General features: G+C 41.6%; 1 pseudogene; it reads left to right on the top strand.

The window, feature by feature from the left end:
* The first annotated feature begins 5,011 nt into the window (after positions 1-5,011).
* Positions 5,012-5,456, top strand: LOC114620951 (annotated as a pseudogene).
* Positions 5,457-6,444: the final 988 nt, after the last annotated feature.

Here is a 6,444-nt window from a genome sequence, read left to right on the forward strand (position 1 = left end):
TATTTATGTTTTAATGTACATTTATTTTGATGCTAATAAAAGGAAAATTTTTCAGGTTGATTCACCATTACCAAATGGTAATTCTCATTCTCTCTCTCTCTCTCTCTCTCTCTCTCTCTCTCTCTCTCTCTCTCTCTCCTTCATTACAGCTCATCCATTTAAAGATTATTCCCCCCTTGGTTTTTATGTTAATATTGTTTCCTATTAAAGCCATAAATGTACACTCAGATTTTTTTTAAATTGTATTCTCTGTTATATATATATTTGTCTGTGTGTTTGATATGAGTCTTATGTACCCCAGACTGGCCTCAAATCTGAGATTTAGCGAAGGGGACCTTGAACTTCTTATCCTCTTGAATGCTAGGATTACAGTCTTGAGCCACCACACAGTGCTGGGGATCAAACCCAGGGCTTTGAGCATGCTAAGCAAACCCTCTGCCCACTGAGCCACTTGCCCAGCCCCACCTCTGTTCTTTTAGTGCAGTCTGATGTGCTGCACACTTGTGATATAATCTCTGTGTTGCTAAAACTCCTTTTCTGGCCTCCCAAGACCTTAACAACAAACCAAGGCACCATTCTACCAAAGCTCATTTGGGGAATTAATGAGTTTATCAGGCTTCCTTACAGAACATACATAGATGAGGGTCACTCATAGGTATGTGGGCAGTCCTTCACAGCCAACTGTACCTAAAAAGCCTTATCCATCAGGCATGCGAGCTTTCCCAGTCACATAGACTCAAAGCCTCAATCTCCAAGTCCACCACTTGCTGCCTTGCCCAGGTCTAGACCTTCATGTACTCAGGCCCCTCCCTGAGACCAGATGCAATATTCCGGGTATAGGAAGCAGCTGGACTCTCAAGCAAAAATCTCTACTTCCTACCAAAACCCCTCTGTGCCAAGGTGTATGTCAGCCCTGCTGGAGAAATATTTTGCAGGGGGCCAGGATGGCACACAGCTGAACTCACAAAGATAGCAGATGCTTGTCAATCACTTTTTAAGTTAGGTTGGGTCATATCAGACTCCCTAAACTAATTTCTGTTTAGTGGAGACCAGAAGTTGCCCAACCAACTTCTTACCTATCCTCTGTTTTCTAACTCCAACATGGCAGGATCCAGCAATGCTTTGCATAAGGTAGGGGACCAGAATTCCCAATTACTGAAAGGACTCTACCAATCCCTTTCAAAGCTTGCCATGAAATAGCCACCTTATTTTAAAGGCACTGTTTTACTCTGTACCATGACAACACTCAGAGGCTTTGACCATGATCAATAATTAAACTTTCTAACTGTTGCAAGGAATTCATTTTTTTGGCTCCCTAAGGACCTGAGAATCCATGCCAAATCTACTGTTTCAGGGTCATCATCTGACCCTCATGAAGAAACCAAAACAAACAGGGCCAGTCTTAAAGAGACATACAATTGTAATCCCCCACAATAATGTGCCAAGCTGGGTATCATAATCTGAAATCATAAGAAGTCTTCTTGCTTTGCATACTGCTCATATATTTAAATAATTACAGCAAGATGTTTCTTCCTGTCCTGTTTGTGATTGAGTAGACATAATCACATTTGAAAACAATGTTCTTTATGCAGATCATAGTACAGACTGGAGTTTTTAAAAAATTAAAAAATGAAACCCTGATAAACCCTTAAGTGTATCTAAAAGTACTCCAGTTTATAACTTAGCAGATTTATGTTCAAATTCAGCAGCTACTATGAAGCATGGGGTGAGTCACTCTAATTTTCCCTCAATTTTTATTCAATAAATAGTAGTAATGGTTCCAGCTACATATGTAGCAGAGGATGGCCTTATCTGACATCAGTGGGAGGGGAGACCCTTGGTCCTGTGGAGGTTTGATAACCCAGAGTAGGGGGATGCTAAAGGAGTGCAAGAGGATAGGATGGGTGAGGGAGTGGAGGAGCTCCCTCATAGAGGCAGAGGGGAAGGGGGAGAGGAGGATACGGTGGCATGGCGGAGTGGAGAGGGGTAACTGGGAAGGGAGACATCATTTAAATGTAAATGAATAAAATGATTAATAGAAAAAAAGAATAGTAAAAATTTGGTAGCTCACAGAGTAAGATAAATCCTGCTTTCACATAAGTCACACTTAAATCCTCAAGCATCCAGTAGATCGGAATTTGTCCAGCAGACAGGTTTTGGTTTATAAGCAAGATACTTGAAAGCATAGAGTTTAAGTGCTGCTGGAAAGGAGGATTTCCACTTCCCAACACATCATGCTCAATACTTCTTGGGGGTCTCACAGACTCCCAACTCTACTTCCTGGTCTCCACAAACCTTGAGTGTGAACAACATAACTGTACTATTCAGAGCACAGCCGTTCTGATCAGCTATGTATAAGCGCTTGTCCAAAACAGCAGTTGTCTGACCCCAACCGGTACTTCTTGAATCAGAATCTCCCAAGCAGAGGACAGGGCTTGCCAGCGGGCTTGCTTTTTTTTCTTCTTTTTTTTTTCTTTTTTTTTGATAGCAACTGCTGGACAGATGTGAGAAACTGTTATTACTCGTCTTTAAAAGAGCAACCCTGATGCATGCAGAAGGTCTTCAGGGAAATTAAAAGCAGTCACTTTCACAGCCACAGGCTGAACGATCAAGCAGCAGCTTGCTTGGATTCTTGTCTAATTGTGTGGTTTTCATGAATAACATTAAACATGAATAGGAATAGGCTAGAAAATTATTCAGTTTTCTCTCCCAGTTACACAGTGGGTGTGTCTTAAAGCTTTTCCTGCCCCCGCATTTAAGACTTTATGAGGCGTTCTTTTGTGAGGGTATAAGAAACTGTGTATGCTGGCCCCACCATCAATGTGTGGCTGTGTGCAGCAAACATTAGCAATCTTTGGATGCATGACTTTGAAAAATACACTAATTATACAACCATAGGCTTTTTCACCCCTCCTAGCATCTCTCCTTTCCTTTCCTTTCCTTTCCTTTCCTTTCCTTTCCTTTCCTTTCCTTTTCTTCTCTTTTGTCTTTGTCTTTGTCTTTGTTTTGTTTCTTTGTTTTTCTGTTGCAGTGGAATCTCTATTGGGCTATGGCAAATTATTGATCAAAGTGGATCCATTGACTAAGGTCCTTATGTGTCTGACGAGCCAATCAAATGCTTGTTCTCAGAACTGGCTCCAGGATGATAGGACTTAGGTAGAAAACAACCAGAGCTGGTTCTTTTCCCAGCTCCTATCCCAAAGGGTGGCTCTGGCTCTTCTCAAGAATTCTCTGACATTTTCTTTATTTTTTGAGCCACCAAAGATCATTTTAGCTAACACATTATTTCTTAAACTAGATTCGCTGGTAACAGCCTCTGCTTCTTGCAACTAAAAAAAAAAAAAAAAAAAAAAAAAATTCTTTTTCCTGGAGAAATGTAGCTTCTTCTCTCCCAGAATTTACACAGTAGCATCAGTGAAGGCTCCCGGCAGGGAGGGGGTGACTGAAAGCTCACCTGCGGGAGAATTTTACATTCCCAGCTGAGGCCTTGATTTAGCCTGGCTTTATAATTCTTCTTCGAGTCTCTTGATACAGTCTGACAGTTTGTGGAGTACTGTTTCTCCATGATAAGAAAGCATTTGCCTTAGGGAGGAGGGAGAAGATTGAATGGAAGTGTTTTACATTCACTTGAACCACAATTATTTTGCTGACACAGGGCAAGGTACTAACAGGGTTTTGCTGTTGGGGAATTAAAAACCATTTGGCCTATTCCTTGTTCAGACATTTCTCATCTGTAATATTGTGGCTTAAATGCAGTAACATGTGGTTAAGAAAAATAATGAATCTATGCACCCTGACCTGTAGGAATATTCAAATGCCCAGCTACGTGATGCCTGGGGAGGTTCCCCTTTGAAGGGCTCAGCTTTTAGCCTTCCATATTCTCTTCCGGTTTTATCAGCCTTACTCTCACAAGTCTTCTTTCACTGGCTACCTATCCTGTTGGATATCAGATGGATTCTTTGCTAAGTATGTATTTGAATCACTCAAAGATAATTTGTGAAGATTTACTTTATTTTTATTGATGTATATGGGCAGGTAGCTGAGGGAGCCAGAGGGGACTTTTGATCCCCTGAAGCTGGAGCTGCAGGCAGTTGTGAACTACCTGGCATAGGAACCATACTGGTTCTGTTTCTGTTTCTTTCCCCTTTTCCTCATATTTTAAAGGTATTGTTCATCATGACAAGAAAGTGTGGTGGCAGAAACATGAAGCACTGGATATAAGTAGAAACATTAATATTTAGAAGAAGTTTGTCAACATACCAGTTTATTTCTAGAAAGCTCTCAAGCCAATATTTCTGATCCCCACTTTTGATAAGAAAGTGTAAAATAGTCTTCTGATTCCCAATCTCTAGCTTTTTGTTTACTCTTCTTTTTTTTCTGCTTGTAACTTTCAACTTTTTCCTGCCTATTTTTCCCCATCTGTGAACTGATAATGTTCTTCATTTTACTAGCATGCTCTCAGTACTCACTATACAGTTTTTATTTTTAAAAATCTACTCTCATTATGTTTAACCTCATGTGGCAATTACTTGTGCTCATGAGATACAATCTGCCTTCTGAGTTAGTAGCTTTGTGTGTGGTGTGACAAGATGGCTGAGAAAAGTAACTTAAGGAAGGAAGCCTTTGTTTTTGCGTTTCTGCTCGGTGTTCTGCTTTAAGTCAGTCCATACTGGGAGTGGGTCTTTCTTCCTCAGTTAAATCTCTCTGGGCGAGCGTTCACAGATATATCTAGAAGTGAGTCTCTGAGGTGACTCTAGCATCTGGACTGAGTTGACGGTGAACATGAGAGGTCACACTTCCCTGAGTGCTTCAAGAATAATAGAGAATTCAAGAATACTGAAGTGAGGATTAAAGGCAACTCTCCTGATTTCAGTCAGTTGACACATCTTTACTCTTCCCTTTCCCCGAGTGAAGTTCAACCTACAGTGGGGAGCTGAGGCCATTTAAAATCAAGACTGTGTCTCATCCCATGAAAAAGCTAGTCCTTGAAAGGCCTGTGCTCTCTGCCGCCATGGCGCCTGTGAAAAAGCTTGTGGCCAAGGGGGGCAAAAAAAAAAAAGAAGCAAGTTTTGAAGTTTACCCTCGACTGCACTCACCCTGTAGAAGATGGGATCATGGACGCCGCCAATTTTGAGCAGTTCCTCCAGGAGAGAATCAAGGTGAATGGGAAAGCCGGCAACCTTGGCGGAGGGGTTGTGACCATCGAGCGGAGCAAGAGCAAGATCACTGTCACTTCCGAGGTGCCTTTCTCCAAAAGGTATTTGAAATATCTCACCAAAAAGTATTTGAAGAAGAACAACCTCCGAGACTGGCTGCGTGTTGTCGCCAACAGCAAAGAGAGCTATGAGCTGTGTTACTTCCAGATTAACCAGGATGAAGAGGAGGACGAGGACGAGGATTAAGACTCATTGCTCTGCAGTGTCTTGTATTAATTCATAAATAAAACTTAGGAACAACAACAACAACAAAAAAAAAAGGCCTGTGCTATGAACAAGTCGGGGGAACTCTGGAAGATGGTGGAAAGTGAGCAGTTTTCTTGCCCAGTGAAGGAGGAGGCATCTATATCTCCTTAGCAATGCCAAGGATGATGGCAAGAGTTCATGTGACCGGGTCTCTAGAAAGACTGGATGCTGGACACTGGGGCTTCCAATGATATTGAAGGGTAGCACACAATCTGAGAATTATCTGATTTCAAGGGATCCAGAAGTTGGTCCAGTGCTGCAGTCTGTGTACACTGTGGTGGGATGGAGTGAATGTGCTTTCCTCTACATCCCAAGTGTCAGAGCAGCATTTGAAATTCCTGAAAAGCTCTAAGAGAACGTTTGAGATTCCATTAGTTAGAGATTCAGAGACTTGGGATCAAATTTGAATTGACTTCTAGAAACAACACAGATATAGCATGTTTTCCAAACATGATTTTGTGAATTATGATCTGTAGTCATTCATACTTTTAATAATACTAAGGGAAAAAGTCATAAATGTGGCCAGTTTATCTGTAAATACATTCACCATTGTTTTCAGTTCATTATCATAATAAGCATCATGACCAAAAGCAACGTGGAAAGAAAAGAGTTTATTTCAGATTATGGCTTACAGTGTGTCATAAAGGGAAAACGTGGCAGAAATCCAAGACAGGAGCCTGGACATGAGAACTGAAGCAAAGGACATGGAGGAAGTCTGCTTACTGAGTTGTTCTCCCAAGTTTGCTCAACCTGCTATCACACAACCTAGGACTGCCAGCCTATGGATGACACTATTCACAGTAGGCTGAGGCCTTCCACATCAATCATGAGTCCAGAAAATAAATCACAGGCTTTCCTGTAGGCCTAGGAACATCTGATTGAGGTTTCTTCTTCCCAGATGACTCCAGCGTGTTTCCAGTTGACAGAGAGAGAAAGAGAGAGAGAGAGAGAGAGAGAGAGAGAGAGAGAGAGAGAGAGAGAG

Source organism: Grammomys surdaster, unplaced genomic scaffold (assembly GCF_004785775.1).
Source record: "Grammomys surdaster isolate TR1022 unplaced genomic scaffold, NIH_TR_1.0 170, whole genome shotgun sequence".
Taxonomy (NCBI): domain Eukaryota; kingdom Metazoa; phylum Chordata; class Mammalia; order Rodentia; family Muridae; genus Grammomys; species Grammomys surdaster.